The sequence below is a fragment of the Oncorhynchus keta genome, chromosome 27, assembly GCF_023373465.1.
Source record: "Oncorhynchus keta strain PuntledgeMale-10-30-2019 chromosome 27, Oket_V2, whole genome shotgun sequence".
Classification (NCBI taxonomy): Eukaryota; Metazoa; Chordata; class Actinopteri; order Salmoniformes; family Salmonidae; genus Oncorhynchus; species Oncorhynchus keta.
The window spans coordinates 13,919,179-13,937,023 of record NC_068447.1 but is presented as its reverse complement, the minus strand read 5'-3'; the positions used below and the strand labels follow the sequence as shown (position 1 = coordinate 13,937,023).

Sequence of the window (17,845 nt, the reverse complement as noted above, 5' to 3'; positions counted from 1 at the left end):
TGAATCGGCACAGTAGAGTACAGTGTTGAATCTCTCTCTGACTGTCAGGAATACAGGGCTTCGGCACAGTAGAGTACAGTGTTGAATCTCTCTCTGACTGTCAGGAATACAGGGCTTCGGCACAGTAGAGTACAGTGTTGAATCTCTCTCTGACTGTCAGGAATACAGGGCTTCGGCACAGTAGAGTACAGTGTTGAATCTCTCTGACTGTCAGGAATACAGGGCTTCGGCACAGTAGAGTACAGTGTTGAATCTCTCTCTGACTGTCAGGAAGTGTACAGGGGGCTTCGGCACAGTAGAGTACAGTGTTGAATCTCTCTCTGACTGTCAGGAATACAGGGCTTCGGCACAGTAGAGAGTACAGTGTTGAATCTCTCTCTGACTGTCAGGAATACAGGGCTTCGGCACAGTAGAGTACAGTGTTGAATCTCTCTCTGACTGTCAGGAATACAGGGCTTCGGCACAGTAGAGTACAGTGTTGAATCTCTCTCTGACTGTCAGGAATACAGGGCTTCGGCACAGTAGAGTACAGTGTTGAATCTCTCTCTGACTGTCAGGAATACAGGGCTTCGGCACAGTAGAGTACAGTGTTGAATCTCTCTCTGACTGTCAGGAATACAGGGCTTCGGCACAGTAGAGTACAGTGTTGAATCTCTCTCTGACTGTCAGGAATACAGGGCTTCAGCACAGTAGAGTACAGAGTTGAATCTCTCTCTGACTGTGAGGAATACAGGGCTTCGGCACAGTAGAGTACAGTGTTGAATCTCTCTCTGACTGTCAGGAATACAGGGCTTCGGCACAGTAGAGTACAGTGTTGAATCTCTCTCAGACTGTCAGGAATACAGGGCTTCGGCACAGTAGAGTACAGTGTTGAATCTCTCTCTGACTGTCAGGAATACAGGGCTTCGGCACAGTAGAGTACAGTGTTGAATCTCTCTCTGACTGTCAGGAATACAGGGCTTCGGCACAGTAGAGTACAGTGTTGAATCTCTCTCTGACTGTCAGGAATACAGGGCTTCGGCACAGTAGAGTACAGTGTTGAATCTCTCTCTGACTGTCAGGAATACAGGGCTTCGGCACAGTAGAGTACAGTGTTGAATCTCTCTCTGACTGTCAGGAATACAGGGCTTCGGCACAGTAGTACAGTACAGTGTTGAATCTCTCTCTGACTGTCAGGAATACAGGGCTGGCACAGTAGAGTACAGTGTTGAATCTCTCTCTGACTGTCAGGAATACAGGGCTTCGAATAGAGTAGGTTGAATCTCTCGACACAGTAGAGTACAGTGTTGAATCTCTCTCTGACTGTCAGGAATACAGGGCTTCGGCACAGTAGAGTACAGTGTTGAATCTCTCTCTGACTGTCAGGAATACAGGGCTTCGGCACAGTAGAGTACAGTGTTGAATCTCTCTCTGACTGTCAGGAATACAGGGCTTCGGCACAGTAGAGTACAGTGTTGAATCTCTCTCTGACTGTCAGGAATACAGGGCTTCGGCACAGTAGAGTACAGTGTTGAATCTCTCTCTGACTGTCAGGAATACAGGGCTTCGGCACAGTAGAGTACAGTGTTGAATCTCTCTCAGACTGTCAGGAATACAGGGCTTCGGCACAGTAGAGTACAGTGTTGAATCTCTCTCTGACTGTCAGGAATACAGGGCTTCGGCACAGTAGAGTACAGTGTTGAATCTCTCTCTGACTGTCAGGAATACAGGGCTTCGGCACAGTAGAGTACAGTGTTGAATCTCTCTCTGACTGTCAGGAATACAGGGCTTCGGCACAGTAGAGTACAGTGTTGAATCTCTCTCTGACTGTCAGGAATACAGGGCTTCGGCATAGTAGAGTACAGTGTTGAATCTCTCTCTGTCAGTCAGGGCTTCGCAATACAGGGCTTCGGCATAGTAGAGTACAGTGTTGAATCTCTCTCTGACTGTCAGGAATACAGGGCTTCGGCACAGTAGAGTACAGTGTTGAATCTCTCTCTGACTGTCAGGAATACAGGGCTTCGGCACAGTAGAGTACAGTGTTGAATCTCTCTGACTGTCAGGAATACAGGGCTTCGGCACAGTAGAGTACAGTGTTGAATCTTGAATCTCTCTGACTGTCAGGAATACAGGGCTTCGGCACAGTAGAGTACAGTGTTGAATCTCTCTCTGACTGTCAGGAATACAGGACTTCGGCACAGTAGAGTACAGTGTTGAATCTCTCTCAGACTGTCAGGAATACAGGGCTTCGGCACAGTAGAGTACAGTGTTGAATCTCTCTCAGACTGTCAGGAATACAGGGCTTCGGCACAGTAGAGTACAGTGTTGAATCTCTCTCTGACTGTCAGGAATACAGGGCTTCGGCATAGTAGAGTACAGTGTTGAATCTCTCTCTAACTGTCAGGAATACAGGGCTTCGGCACAGTAGAGTACATACAGTGTTGAATCTCTCTCTAACTGTCAGGAATACAGGGCTTCGGCATAGTAGAGTACAGTGTTGAATCTCTCTCTAACTGTCAGGAATACAGGGCTTCGGCATAGTAGAGTACAGTGTTGAATCTCTCTCTGACTGTCAGGAATACAGGGCTTCGGCACAGTAGAGTACAGTGTTGAATCTCTCTCTAACTGTCAGGAATACAGGGCTTCGGCACAGTAGAGTACAGTGTTGAATCTCTCTCTGACTGTCAGGAATACAGGGCTTCGGCACAGTAGAGTACAGTGTTGAATCTCTCTCTAACTGTCAGGAATACAGGGCTTCGGCACAGTAGAGTACAGTGTTGAATCTCTCTCTGACTGTCAGGAATACAGGGCTTCGGCATAGTAGAGTACAGTGTTGAATCTCTCTCTGACTGTCAGGAATACAGGGCTTCGGCATAGTAGAGTACAGTGTTGAATCTCTCTCTAACTGTCAGGAATACAGGGCTTCGGCACAGTAGAGTACAGTGTTGAATCTCTCTCTAACTGTCAGGAATACAGGGCTTCAGCACAGTAGAGTACAGTGTTGAATCTCTCTCTGACTGTCAGGAATACAGGGCTTCGGCACAGTAGAGTACAGAGTTGAATCTCTCTCTGACTGTCAGGAATACAGGGCTTCGGCATAGTAGAGTACAGTGTTGAATCTCTCTCTGACTGTCAGGAATACAGGGCTTCGGCACAGTAGAGTACAGTGTTGAATCTCTCTCTGACTGTCAGGAATACAGGGCTTCGGCATAGTAGAGTACAGTGTTGACACAACCAGTACTCATTCCCCATCATCTCTATTCGTAAAGTTGATTTCGGAAAGTTGGTTGAATTAATTTGCAAATAAATATCAGTTTTGTCATCCACCTTCATTGTATGATCAAAGAAATAGCTTGACAGGGGCCCGAGTGGTAAATTACAGCACCAGTCAAAAGTTTGGACACACCTACTCATTCAAGGGGTTTTATTTATTTTTTGCTATTTGAGCTTAGTGGGACTATCATTTGCTTTTCAACAGGACAATGACCCAACACACCTCCAGGCTGTTGTAAGGTTTATTTGACCAAGAAGGAGAGTGATGGAGTGCTGCATCAGATGACCTGACCTCCACAGTCACCAGACCTCAACCCAATTGAGATGGTTTGGGATGAGTTGGACCGCAGAGTGAAGGAAAAGCAGCATATGTGGGAACTCCTACAAGACTGATGGAAAAGCATTCCAGGTGAAGCTGGTTGAGAGAATGCCAAGAGTGTGCAAAGCTGTCATCAAGGGAAAGGATGGCTACTTTGAAGAATTTCAAATATAAAATATATTTTGATTTGTTTAACACTTTTTTGGTTACTACATGATTCCATATGTTATTTCATAGTTTTGATATGTTCACTATTATTCTACAATGTAGAAAATAGTACAAATAAAGAAAAACTCTTGAGTAGGTGTGTCCAAACTTTTGACTGGTAATGTATATCAGTGTCTGAAATAGTATTCTGTTTATCTTAGTTTCACTTTTAAAAAAAAAGTGTTTTTCAAAGCATCAGAGACAGAATTCACTTAAAATTCACTTAACACATTTATTGTGTTTGGCTTGGCCCTGCCTGAGAGCTCCGTAATGTGAGGCCTTGACAAAACAATTAAACAGAGATTGAAGGAATCCAGGTGTCCTACTCTCCACACCCTATGCCTGCCAACCCAGAGGTGTAGGGTTACTGGACAGGAATGCCATGCACTCAGGTTCTGTAGCTCAGACGGGATGGAACACTTAGAACATTTCCCCTCTCTCTCTCTCTGTCCTCTCTCTCTGTCTCTCTCCCTCTCTCTCCCTGTCCTCTCTCTCTCTGTCTCTCTCCCTCTCTCTCCCTGTCCTCTCTCTCCCTCTCCTCTCTCCCTGTCCTCTCTCTCTCTCCCTGTCCTCTCTCTCTGTCTCTCTCCTCTCTCTCTCCCTCCCTGTCTCTCTCTCTCCCTCTCTGTCTCTCTCTCTCCCTCTCCTCTCTCCTCTAACTCTCTCTCTCCCTCCCTCTCTGTCTCTCTCTCTCTCCCTCTCTCTCGCTCTACGTCTGTGACTGGTGCGAGAACATGAATGCCCTCCCTCCTCACCCTAAACGGGGAATGACCAGCTGCCAGTGGTGGAGACTGACTCCGTTACTGTAGATATCCACATCCATTACTCTGCGTGGGTTCATAGACTCTATACTCCGTCTTTACACTACCTGGGTGTCTGGTAGCATTCCACATACTCAGCGTAGTGTACTGTTGATTGCGCTGGAGACACATTGTTATTTACGTTGCCGTTTGTCATGAGTGCGTATGAGGAATTTGTTTGGTATATTGGTCTTAATTTAATTGTGTGTGTGTGTGTGTGTGTGTGTGTGTGTGTGTGTGTGTGTGTGTGTGTGTGTGTGTGTGTGTGTGTGTGTGTGTGTGGTGTGTGGGTGTGTGTGTGTGGGTGGGTGTGTGTGTGTGTGTGGTGTGGGTGGGTGTGGGTGTGTGTGGGTGTGTGTGGGTGTGTGTGTGGGTGGTGTGGGTGTGTGTGTTGTGTGTGGGTGTGTGTGTTTGTGTGTGGTGTGTGTGGGTGGGTGGGTGTGTGTGTGTGTGTGTGTGGGTGTGGGTGGGTGTGTGTGTGTGTGTGTGTGCGTGTGTGCGTGCGTGCGTGCGTGTGTGTGTGTGTGTGTGTGTGTGTTTTAAAGCAGTCATACAGTGGTGTCGCTGCTAATAGGTATAATAACATATAATAACATTAATTAACATATATAATATTAAATTATTTTGTCTGCATACACACCACATATTCTTCACATACATTCATCCGACCCCATGATTAACACTGACAACTAAAACTATCATACGGACACAGGAACGTTGTCAGTGTTTGTGTTGAGTGGATAGGAATCCACGCAGTGGGTCACATCAGCACCCTGTTGTTCAACCCGTATAAATAGAATCCTTAGAAAAGGCTTGGAACCTTTCTGCCATCATTGACATGAATGGGGAGTTCTATGGATTCCATGTCCATGGTTCTACCCCCCTCTAGAACACAGACTCAAGAGGGTTGTGGGCCTGCAACACCCCAACCAGCTGACCTTTTACAACGTGTTCCTGGTCAAGATGTATGACCTTCCAGTTACAATGTATAACACAACCTCTATATAAACAATTTGAAGTCGTCCTATATATTTGTGGCTGACCCAAATCGGTTTCTGTGCACTAAATAATGACATTTGAGACATTTGGAAGCCTAGTAATCTAATTTAGTCCATCTCCAAAGAGCTGGCTGTAGTTTCCAGTGCCCCCCTCATGCATTTGTGGCAGCAGAGAGGGAGGAGAGAAGAAAGACATAGAAGTACCATTTGAGGTGTGTCAGTAAGACCCTATTCCCACTACGAGGGATGAAGGAGCGGAGTGGCTTTTCAATTCACATTAAATCCTTGTCTTACCTTTCATTGTTGCTGGCAACGTGACATTCTTGGTCCGCAGCTCAAATTGACCGTAATTGAAGCCACCGGTCGGCCATATTGACACTACCCAGTAAGAGCAGTCCTCCATAGGAATGAATGGAATTCTACTCTATTTCAATTCAAAGGACAAAAGTACATGTATTTAAGTATGAACTTTGTTGTAGTGGGGACAGTAACATTAGTCATCTCTAAATATTTTACTTTAAGGGCAATATTTTTATATATATCTTTATATTTTTGTTAATGTTTATCTCACATAATTCAATTTTGAAGTATGCATTAAGGTGTGGCCAAACGAATGTAGACATTAATAAATGCATTTCTGGTGGAGGAGTGGCTTGGTGGAGGCACGGTGGCTTCAACACAGCGCCCCCTATCAGTCATCTTGTGTATAGACAGTATAAATCATTGGTTCATCTCCAGGTGGATATTTCCAGCAGATGCTCTTATCCAGAGCCACTGACAGTAGTGAGAGCATACATTTTCTTACCTTTTTTCGTATAGGCCTGTTACTTAGCACACACATTCTTGGCTTGAACTCCTGAATCAATCAGTGCATGTGAATATCCCTCTATCCTTCTGTAGGCCATCATTGTCAATAAGAATTTGTTCTTAACTGACTTGCCTAGTTAAATAAAAAATGTGTGTTTGTCCACGCCTGTAAATGATTGCCATTGGTTGGCCCTTTGAACCTCTGTCTCTCTCCGCTCTATGGGAAAGGGGGAGTTTGTACGCCCTTAACTTGAATAGCAGCATGTCAGCCTAGTCAACACAGACTCACAGAAACACTATCACCCCTGAGCCTGGGCTTTTTGTGTGCCTCTGACATCTAACACGTAAAACCCCATACACCCCTATCTGATGTGTGAAGTTAGAGTTAAGACAAAAACCGTCTGTGTCAATAGAGCTCTGTATGTCTGTAGGAAAAGAGACACCCCACAATAGAGGAGCAGCACCTGGCCTGTGATTCCTTCGACCCCAGCCAACATCCCCACACCTCCTTCCTCTGCTCAGGGCCCCAGCTCCAATCCCCACACCTCCTTCCTCTGCTCAGGGCCCCAGCCAACATCCCCACACCTCCTTCCTCTGCCCAGGGCCCCAGCCAACATCCCCACACCTCCTTCGTCTGCTCGGGGCCCCAGCTCCAATCCCCACACCTCCTTCCTCTGCCCAGGGAACCCCAGCCAAAATCCCCACACCTCCTTCCTCTGCCCAGGGCCCAGGGCCCCAGCTCCAAACCCCACACCTCCTTCCTCTGCCCAGGGCCCCAGCCAACATCCCCACACCTCCTTCCTCTGCCCAGGGCCCCAGCCAACATCCCCACACCTCCTTCCTCTGCCCAGGGCCCCAGCCAACATCCCCACATCTCCCCCCTTTGCCCAGGGCCCCAGCCTTCATCCTCACATCTCCTCCCTTTGCCCAGGGCAACAGCCCTCATCCTCACATCTCCTCCCTTTGCCCAGGGCCCCAGCACTCATCCTCACATCTCCTCCCTTTGCACACGGCCCCAGCCCTCATCCTCACATCTCCTCCCTTTGCCCAGGGCCCCAGCCATCATCCCCACATCTCCTCCCTTTGCCCAGGGCCCCAGCACTCATCCTCACATCTTCTCCCTCTGCCCAGGGCCCCAGCCCTCATCCTCACATCATCCTTTTGCCCAGGGCCCCATCTCCAAACCCACATTTGCCCCAGGGCCCCAGCCCTCATCCTCACATCTTCTCCCTCTGCCCAGGGCCCCAGCCCTCATCCTCACATCTCCTCCCTTTGCCCAGGGCCCCAGCCCTCATCCTCACATCTCCTCCCTTTGCCCAGGGCAACAGCCCTCATCCTCACATCTCCTCCCTTTGCCCAGGGCCCCAGCACTCATCCTCACATCTCCTCCCTTTGCCCAGGGCCCCAGCACTCATCCTCACATCTCCTCCCTCTGCCCAGGGCACCAGCCCTCATCCCCACATCTCCTCCCTTGGCCCAGGGCCCCAGCACTCATCCTCACATCTCCTCCCTTTGCACAGGGCCCCAGCCCTCATCCTCACATCTCCTCCCTTTGCCCAGGGCCCCAGCCCTCATCCTCACATCTCCTCCCTTTGCCCAGGGCCCCAGCACTCATCCTCACATCTCCTCCCTTTGCCCAGGGCCCCAGCTCTCATCCTCACATCTCCTCCCTTTGCCCAGGGCCCCAGCCCTCATCCTCACATCTCCTCCCTTTGCCCAGGGCCCCAGCCCTCATCCTCACATCTCCTCCCTTTGTCCAGGGCCCAAGCCCTCATCCTCGTATCTCCTCCCTTTGCCCAGAGCCCCAGCCCTCATCCTCACATCTCCTCCCTTTGCCCAGGGCTCCAGCCCTCATCCTCACATCTCATCCTTTTGCCCAGGGCCCCAGCCCTCATCTTCACATCTCCTCCCTTTGCCCAGGGCTCCAGCCCTCATCCCCACATCTCGTCCTTTTGCCCAGGGCTCCAGCCCTCATCCTCACCTCTCCTCCCTTTGCCCAGGGCCCCATCTCCAAACCTCACATCTCTTCCCTTTGCCCAGGGCCCCAGCCCTCATCCTCACATCTCCTCCCTTTGCCCAGGGCCCCAGCCCTCATCCTCACATCTCCTCCCTTTGCCCAGGGCCCCAGCCCTCGTTTTAGAATCCACTCGTTAACTGGAGGTGATAATTAATGTTTTCCACAGAGGGTTTGCTGCTCCTAAATTACACACTTTCAGAGAATGTATAGAGGCTGTAGTTTCACACAAGTGTTGATCAGAGCTGACTGAGATGTTCTCTTTCCCAAGACATTTATCCTGAAAAGAGAGATCGTCTGATCATTCATCATCATACATCGACTATGATTCAAAATATCTGTGGCCAAATGTGGGGAGAAGGACATTTTTTGACCCTCTCTTCAGTAAAGAAAGCTTTTAGTTCCTGTGTGAATCAATCTGGACACTGTGTTGCAGTCCCTCGGTGTTGGACCTTTCAATCTCTCCTCTTCAGGCCACAGATTAAAAATCCAGATACATTTGGCCTTATAAAGCTTCCTATGACTTTTCAACTCTCTTTTTAACATTTTGAGACCATAGATTGTCCAGCGGGTCTGAAATAGACAACTGATTCGGTGGATAAAGGGAGGCCATTTTACTGATCTATTGCTCTCCACCAAGAAGGGATTTCTATTTATTTAACAAGTCAGTTAAGAACAAATTCTTATTTTCAATGATGGCCTACCACGGCCAAACCCTAACCCGGACGACACTGGGACAATTGTGCGCAGCCCTATGGGACTCCCAACCACGTCCGGTTGTAATACAAGCCTGGAATTAAACCAGGATCTGTAGTGACGCATCTAGCACTGAAATGCAGTGCCTTAGACCGCTGTGCCACTCGGAATGGGTGTCTGTGGGCAACCAGGGGAGGGAGCCACTGTTGACACCCCCACAGCAGCAGGCCTCTCCTGGAGGGCACTCCAATCTGTCTCCCCTCCCTCCCTCCCTCCCCCTCTGTCTCCTCTCTCTCTCTGTCATCATAGCTGAAGATGGGGGGAGATGATATGGTTACCTGGGGTACATTAATTACTATCTCCAATATTACTGATGATGCCGATGATGATGATGATAGGACTACACAAGTCGTCTGGGCCGTAAGCAAATCCCACTTATATTCATTTACCCACTTAAAGGCCCCCAATGACAAATCCCTGCAATTATATAACTAATGTGATTGTTGATTATCATAGCCTAATATCTGTCAGCCCATTTGTGTTTCAGTGATGGATTCTAATCCAAGTCGACTCCTGGCTCTGCTCACATTTCCAGTGAACAGGTGTTTCAAAACATACAGATCTATTTAAAGCACTGACTGGCACTCCCAAGTCCCCGGTTCTCTAGCTCTTGTACTACAGCAGTAGTAGTCCCAGTCTTACTCTATAAACCTCCAATAGCCGTTCTGAGGAAAGAACATTTCCAGAGAGTATCTTCACATGAACATAAGCCAGTGGCGTTTCCCCTCGGCCAGAAAAACATCTCGAAAGTGAAGTAGACGTATTGTATCTCTGGTAATACTGTGTGCCGTTTTCCTTCATCCACAAAAACCAGCTATTTCATTTGTATATACAGTAACTAGCTATTGTCATATTGAATAAAATAGTTACATTCAAAGAGAGCATTGGTCCATATAATTAGTTTGACACTATCTCTAAAAGGGATCCTTTTGACTGACCCACTTCGTCTGCCTATTTGTGTGTGGTGAAGACATGCCTGTGTATTAGATACTGAATTACTGGTGTGGTACATCCGCAACTAGCCTGTGTCATGACTAATGAACCTCATTGGCCAAGGGTGTTCAGTAAACAATAGATGAACACGATGGAGGGCAGCTCCTCTGTGTGCAGCTGAGCTGACCATCTTGTCTGCTTAGCTCACATAACTACCCAGAGAGCCCCTGGATGCGTCACCCAATCCAAAGCATTGCTCACTGAACCATTAACCCTTGAGGAGCTAATGGGGTGAGGAGGAGGAGCTCCGTGGAGGAGGAGGAGCTCTGTGGAGGAGGAGCTCTAAGCTCATTAATCGCTTTCAATCCCTCTTGTCACACACACACACACACACACACACACACACACACACACACACACACACACACACACACACACACACACACACACACACACACACACACACACACAAGCATAATCAAATCAAACCAAATTGTATTGGTCACATACACGTGTTTAACAGGTATTTAACCATTGTTGCGGGTGTAGTGAAATTCTTGTGCTTCTAGCTCTGACAGTGCTGTAATATCTAACAAGTAATATCTAAGTTTCACCACATATACCCAAAATACATAATGCAATATTTACAAACAATTAAAGTGACTAAGATACAGAGCACACACACACACACACACACACACACACACACACACACACACACACACACACACACACACACACACGCACACACACACACACACACACACACGCGTGCGCAGCGAGAGAGGAACAAACAACACCGGACCACCAACCAGCGGGGTTGCCTCCCCAAGGCATGCAGTCACACAACCGCCACTCCCTTCCCCCTCACCACCCAGAGGGAGGGTCTGTCTGGACACCCCCTGGTCCCCCTCTGCACTGACACTCATTGTTACAAATTGATAGAGGCAGAAGTGGGAAAGAGGTGAAAGCTGTGGGACACACAGGCAGATCAATCTGTTTCTAACAGCCCCCAACCAAACCAAACTGGAGGTCACTTTCCTTTCTTCAACTGATTACATATAACGTATGTACTGTCTACTTAAGCAATAAGGCACGAGGAGGTGTGGTATATGGCCAATATACCACAGCTAAAGGCTGTTCTTACACACGACGCAACGCGGAGTGCCTGGACACAGCCCTTAGCCGTGGTATATTGGTCAGATACCACAAACCCCTGAGGTGCCTTATTACTGTTGTAAACCGGTAACCAACTTAATTAGAGCAGTAAAAATAAATGTTTTGTCATACCTGGGGTATACGGTCTGATATACCACGGCTGTCAGCCAATCAGCATTCAGGGCTCTAACCACCCAGTTTATAATATCATATAACCTATGTCATGATATTATTTATAACAATACTTATGACGTATGTCTTATCACTCAGCATGGTGTGTATTATAGCCTATCTATTCACAAGGCCTTATGCAAAAAAAAAAGAGGAAACAAGCCAGTTTGCCTGCTTGGTTTACCGCATTTCTAAGGTCGACACCCTGTCCACATTTTGAGCATTTAGGTCATTAATCAAAACAAAACAAAAATCATAAAGGCTAACGTTCTGTTGCTCATGCACATTTTTTTGAATACACAGAAAATGTCAAATATTTACCTCAGAGACCTCCTAAATAATTCAACATGAAGCATTACACACTACTTCTATCACCATTTTATTTCAGTGGTCCGGAGACAACTTCCAAGGTCAGGCCTAAACAGTCTCACTCCATCCAAGCAGCAGACCCCAGAACACTCCCAGACTGTAGGGCCAAATCCACAGCTATGTGCCAAGCAGCAGATCCCAGAACACTCCCAGACTGTAGGGCCAAATCCACAGCTATGTGCCAAGCAGCAGACCCCAGAACACTCCCAGACTGTAGGGCCAAATCCACAGCTATGTGCCAAGCAGCAGACCCCAGAACACTCCCAGACTGTAGGGCCAAATCCACAGCTATGTGCCAAGCAGTAGACCCCAGAACAGTCCCAGACTTTAGGGCCAAATCCACACTTATGTGCCAAGCAGCAGACCCCAGAACACTCCCAGACTGTAGGGCCAAATCCACAGCTATGTGCCAAGCAGCAGACCCCAGAACACTCCCAGACTGTAGGGCCAAATCCACAGCTATGTGCCAAGCAGCAGACCCCAGAACACTCCCAGACTGTAGGGCCAAATCCACAGCTATGTGCCAAGCAGCATTCTCAAGTGATCCCAGTGGGTTCTCCCAGACAACAACACAAACATTTTAATCACATCTTGAGGAGAGAGATAGTAGGGACAGAGAGAGAGAGAGAGACAAATAAAAACAAGAAGAATCATCGGGGAAATGCCAGATTTGCGTAAATCTCCCTGGCAACCGAATAATAATTGATTTACCTTTAAGTTCCGGCCTCATCAGATTTCCTGCCTGTGGCTCTAGTTGTGTTATGTCTCAAACAGGTTTAGTTTTCCAACCAGTCACAATGTACAATGTAAATCCTTTCCCCATAACGGCCTCCTCTGAAACTAACCAAGCACCAGTATTGATGAGGTTGGTCTCATGACTACTCGTCTAGGTCCTCTGTCCTACACTGTAGACAGTATTACTTCAGGGCTCTAGCTCCTCTGTCCTACACTGTAGACAGTATTACCTCAGGGCTCTAGCTCCTCTGTCTTACACTGTAGACAGTATTACCTCAGCTAGCTCATCTGTCCTACACTGTAGACAGTATTACCTCAGCTAGCTCATCTGTCCTACACTGTAGACAGTATTACCTCAGCTAGCTCATCTGTCCTACACTGTAGACAGTATTACCTCAGGGCTCTAGCTCCTCTGTCCTACACTGTAGACAGTATTACTTCAGGGCTCTAGCTCCTCTGTCCTACACTGTAGACAGTATTACCTCAGGGCTCTAGCTCCTCTGTCCTACACTGTAGACAGTATTACCTCAGGGCTCTAGCTCCTCTGTCCTACACTGTAGACAGTATTACCTCAGGGCTCTAGCTCCTCTGTCTTACACTGTAGACAGTATTACCTCAGGGCTCTAGCTCCTCTGTCCTACACTGTAGACAGTATTACCTCAGGGCTCTAGCTCCTCTGTCCTACACTGTAGACAGTATTACCTCAGGGCTCTAGCTCCTCTGTCCTACACTGTAGACAGTATTACCTCAGGGCTCTAGCTCCTCTGTCTTACACTGTAGACAGTATTACCTCAGGGCTCTAGCTCCTCTGTCCTACACTGTAGACAGTATTACCTCAGGGCTCTAGCTCCTCTGTCCTACACTGTAGACAGTATTACCTCAGGGCTCTAGCTCCTCTGTCCTACACTGTAGACAGTATTACCTCAGGGCTCTAGCTCACCTGTCCTACACTGTAGACAATATTACCTCAGGGCTCTAGCTCCTCTGTCCTACACTGTAGACAGTATTACCTCAGGGCTCTAGCTCCTCTGTCCTACACTGTAGACAGTATTACCTCAGGGCTCTAGCTCCTCTGTCCTACACTGTAGACAGTATTACCTCAGGGCTCTAGCTCCTCTGTCCTACACTGTAGACAGTATTACCTCAGGGCTCTATCTCCTCTGTCCTACACTGTAGACAGTATTACCTCAGGGCTCTAGCTCCTCTGTCCTACACTGTAGACAGTATTACCTCAGGGCTCTAGCTCCTCTGTCCTACACTGTAGACAGTATTACCTCAGGGCTCAATGGAGTCATAAACCCTGGAAAATCAATAACATTGATTAAAATATCATTACGCCTTTCTTTAATAATTGGATGAGAATATAGTGGCCCTCACAGAGAGACAGTGGAGACTGGATATACACGTTTAAAAACAGAATTAAGTCAATTCATGCTATTATAAGTCCATCGCCACTGCAAGAGACAGATTTGCTGAGCAAACTCTTTATCTACATTTTAATAATGTGGCCGATGACGATGGTACAGCCCATATGTTATACATTCATATGCAATGTATAAAATGGCCAGATTCAGGCATTCACTCATTCCAGTACACTTTATGTTAATTAATTTAACAATGGACTCAATCATGTCTGGATGACGGCTGAGTCGTCTTGCTTCTGTTTCGAGGCAGATAGTTGGAGGCTAATTGGGAGGAGAGCAGAGGGCTCTCAGAACTGGGGCTGACTCAGCTCTTTGTCAAGTAAAGTGCTCTCACTCTCACTGAAGTCTACATCTCAAATGTACTGTAAAGCTTTTTGTTATGATTCTCCCTACTACTGACAACGACCCAAGCGGACCAAGGTTGAGCCAAAAACAGTTCCCCACTCAAGGAGGGCGGGGTTACCTGACCTTATTACCACTACTGTAGGTGTGTCATCACTCAAGGAGGGCGGGGTTACCTGACCTTATTACCACTACTGTAGGTATGTCATCACCCAGGGAGGGCGGGGTCACCTGACCTTATTACCACTACTGTAGGTGTGTCATCACCCAGGGAGGGCGGGGTTACCTGGCCTTATTGCCACTACTGTAGGTGTGTCATCACTCAAGGAGGGCGGGGTTACCTGACCTTATTACCACTACTGTAGGTATGTCATCACCCAGGGAGGGCGGGGTTACCTGACCTTATTACCACTACTGTAGGTGTGTCATCACTCAAGGAGGGCGGGGTTACCTGACCTTATTACCACTACTGTAGGTATGTCATCACCCAGGGAGGGCGGGGTTACCTGACCTTATTACCACTACTGTAGGTATGTCATCACCCAGGGAGGGGCGGGGTTACCTGACCTTATTACCACTACTGTAGGTATGTCATCACCCAGGGAGGGTGGGGTTACCTGACCTTATTACCACTACTGTAGGTATGTCATCACCCAGGGAGGGCGGGGTTACCTGACCTTATTACCACTACTGTAGGTATGTCATCACCCAGGGAGGGCGGGGTTACCTGACCTTATTACCACTACTGTAGGTGTGTCATCACCCAGGGAGGGCGGGGTTACCTGACCTTATTACCACTACTGTAGGTGTGTCATCACCCAGGGAGGGCGGGGTTACCTGACCTTATTACCACTACTGTAGGTGTGTCATCACTCAGGGAGGGCGGGGTTACCTGACCTTATTACCACTACTGTAGGTGTGTCATCACCCAGGGAGGGCGGGGTTACCTGACCTTATTACCACTACTGTAGGTATGTCATCACTCAAGGAGGGCGGGGTTACCTGACCTTATTACCACTACTGTAGGTATGTCATCACCCAGGCGAGGGACAGACATACACTTCACTCTGTCTTCGTTTGTTCCTCATCTCTATCCCTCGCTGCCCCAATTAAATTCCTTTCATATTTCTGTCTTATTTTCATGATCTTCTTTCATCTTTATGTAGATGCTCTACCCTTTATGGGAGGGGGTCAATGTGGATCCCGACCCAGCCTCTCCCTCCCTGACTTCATCAAGACATAGAGAGAGGGGAGAGAGTGCCGGGCCGTGGGGCTCTGGGGGCCTGTAAATGTCTTCAGCATGATGTAGCCAGCCTGCGGTAAGTCAATCCTGGGGAGGGGACGCCTGGTGACCGAAGGGGGGGTGTTGGACCGGTTCAACAGGCAGGATCCCTACCGGACCCCTAATCATAAACACCGGGAACTGGGAAGTATCTCGTGTCTAAAAGAACATTTATCAGTTGGAGTTTTCTCTCTCTTATTCTATGGCACTGAGATGTACTGTGCTGGCCGCGCCAAAATAAATATGTCAGTAATGGAATGTTACTGTCTGTGTTGGATAACAGTGGTCTTCAGCAGACTACCTCTAGGCTGCATTACAAACCATGCTTTGGATCTGCTACTGGTTTCTCGTTTCTGAAGATGTAGAAGGCACTTTCTAGAGATTATATAAAACCTCTGTCAAGGTAAAATGTGAGGTCGTCTGTTTTTAGAACAAACTTGAATTGTAATTCAAATGAAAATCTTATTTAGCCATGTGAGTTACAATATGTCATCATTTACTCATCTTAAATCAGAAACTAAATGCAATAAGTAACTAATCTTCCAGAAGAATGATTTAATCAAGATCAGACGTTTCAGATTTGAATTGAATGCTGCTTTTTTCGTATGGAGACAGACTGGGTTTCTCCTCTGACAGAAGACAGGACCTGTCTCTTGCTATTTCTGTACCTTGTTTCCTGTACACCAGTAAATTCTCATGTGGACACAAAAATGGTCATAACATTAAATAGCACAAAGCAGACCAAGCACAAGACACGTATTTCATGTACGGTGAAGTAAACATTTCAAAAAGCTCAATCTAGAGGTTAAGGGTCATGCAGCTGTAGGATATTCATTTGATCACCTTGTTGCAGGATAACATGTCAAACTTGTGGCTATTTGAGGTTTAAAAGGCTTTTGAAGTTTTTGTAATTTTCACTTTGAAATGTAATTCTTGATCCCTTACGAAAAGGGATTCAACCCCTACAAAAATGTCCATTAATTATAATACACATTTCCTGCTGCTCCAGGATTCTTTCCTGCTGTAGCAAACTGGCTCAAATTAAGATGCGACATCTGTATCTGAAACAGATTGTTTTGTTGTTGAATGAATAAAATGTTGTAATAAACCACACTGTCCCATTCTTCAAATCCTTGTCAATTCTCTGAGGTGGCTATGAAAATGGATGCTATATAAAGGGCCTTAAGAAGATTTTTGTTCCAAGCTACCATCCTGCCTCGCGCGTGAGGGGGGGGGGGACTTTGATGGTGAAAGGTTTGCACAGACATCAACGTCCTTCTCCCCGTTCAAACGGCTGTTCAGCCTGACAATGCCATTAGCAGTTAGAGCCTTAAACGCAACATAAGGGGAAAGAATTGGACACATACTATTAGAAGCTCATAATGCCACACTGACGGTGTGTCTCTTTTATCAATGCACTCTGTCATAGTGATGCTGTGGAGACAAAGGAGGCTGAGCAGACAGGAGCAGCCGTGTAGCAGCAGGCTACGCTATAGAGGTGCTGGAGGACACTGTAGTTACTTAGGGGGACTGTCAGCTCTTCGACAGGGAACGTGCACCCCACAATGCACTTTAAGAAAGAGCCAGTCAGGGCTGATTAAGCCGTGGACTGACGGGTAGGATGAGGCCGGGGGGTTGGAAACGGAGGTTGATGGGGAGACAACCAATATGACACTGCCAGCAGGATATGATTACACCTCATGTGAAGGCAGAAAATCTTCCGAGGCACACTGTCCTCCACACAGACATCTGGCATATCCTCTCTGTGTGTGCTGAGAAGAAGGGTAATCAATAGTTATCGAACAAATACATGGAAAATAATCATTCAAAGAAGGAAGAGGAGGTCTTAATTTGTCATCTTCACAGATGATGTACAACATCAGAGGGGAAGACAAAAAACACATTTCAAAAAGGATGTTCAGATCATTACAAGGGCAGTTAAAAACCCAAGGTCACATTTAACTCTCAGGGCCCCAAAACTAAACAGTAAAAACTGTGAGGCTGTGCTGTGGATGAGGTGACAACACGCTAACAGAGGCCATGTGAGCAAAATGAGGATAAAAGCTGTGTAAACAGAGGACCGGGCTAGCGCCGCTCAGGGCCAGTGGCACCAGCTCACCCATGGCTGGAACAGCATTTCCCCCACAGAGCGGAACACACAGCAGATCTGTTCAGCGTAGATAAACCCAGACAGCACAAGGCAGAGCACTACAGCCCAAAAAAATCCTCAGGCGCAAACAGAGGTCAGGGTGTTTCTGCTAACCGCACTGAGACACGG

The 17,845-nt window shown here is 47.4% G+C and overlaps 1 protein-coding gene and 1 long non-coding RNA gene across 6 annotated transcripts in view; both read right to left on the bottom strand.

Annotated features, from left to right (window-relative positions):
• plxna3 (plexin A3) overlaps positions 1-17,845 on the bottom strand; it is a 226,275-nt gene that overhangs the window by 173,465 nt on the left and 34,965 nt on the right. The gene's annotated exons all lie outside the window — the stretch shown is intronic.
• Positions 12,880-13,706, bottom strand: LOC127912456 (uncharacterized). Its single transcript, XR_008082801.1, has 4 exons — positions 13,486-13,706; positions 13,310-13,441; positions 13,134-13,265; positions 12,880-13,089 (listed from the first exon to the last, which is right to left on the bottom strand). It is a non-coding gene; the product is annotated as an uncharacterized LOC127912456 (long non-coding RNA).